Here is a 574-nt window from a genome sequence, read left to right as displayed (position 1 = left end):
AGGAGGTTACCAGCCGAAGGATGCAGTAGCAATAACAGGTATAGTTCCGCGGCGGCCGAGAAGACTCACCGCATAGGAATCGGGATGCGAGGCGAGGGATGCGGCGGGAAGGCCCCGACGGCTAAACGGAAGAGGCTGCAGGGCCGCCTCGGAATGGTCCAAGCATCGGATGCGATTGGGACGACTACCAGTGCCAACCCCTTATCCCGCGATGCGTCCGATACACAGATAGTTCCAAGGCGGCCGAGGAGCCTCACCGCATATCAATCGGGGTGCGAGGCGAGGGATGGGGCGGGAAGGCCCCAACGGCTAGACGGAAGAGGCTTCAGGGCCACCTCGGAATGGTCCAAGCATCGGACGCGCTTGGGGCGACTGCCAGTGCCAACCCCTTATCCCGCGATGCGTCCGATACACAGATGGTTCCAAGGCGGCCGAGGAGCCTCACCGCATAGCAATCGGGGGTGCGAGGCGAGGGATGGGGCGGGAAGGCCCCAACGGCTAGACGGAAGAGGCTTCAGGGCCGCCTAGGAATGGTCCAAGCATCGGACACGCTTGGGGCGACTACCAGTGACAG

This window comes from Cryptomeria japonica, unplaced genomic scaffold (assembly GCF_030272615.1).
Source record: "Cryptomeria japonica unplaced genomic scaffold, Sugi_1.0 HiC_scaffold_189, whole genome shotgun sequence".
Taxonomy (NCBI): domain Eukaryota; kingdom Viridiplantae; phylum Streptophyta; class Pinopsida; order Cupressales; family Cupressaceae; genus Cryptomeria; species Cryptomeria japonica.
The sequence above is the reverse complement of the archived record's forward strand: the minus strand, read 5'-3'. Positions refer to the sequence as shown.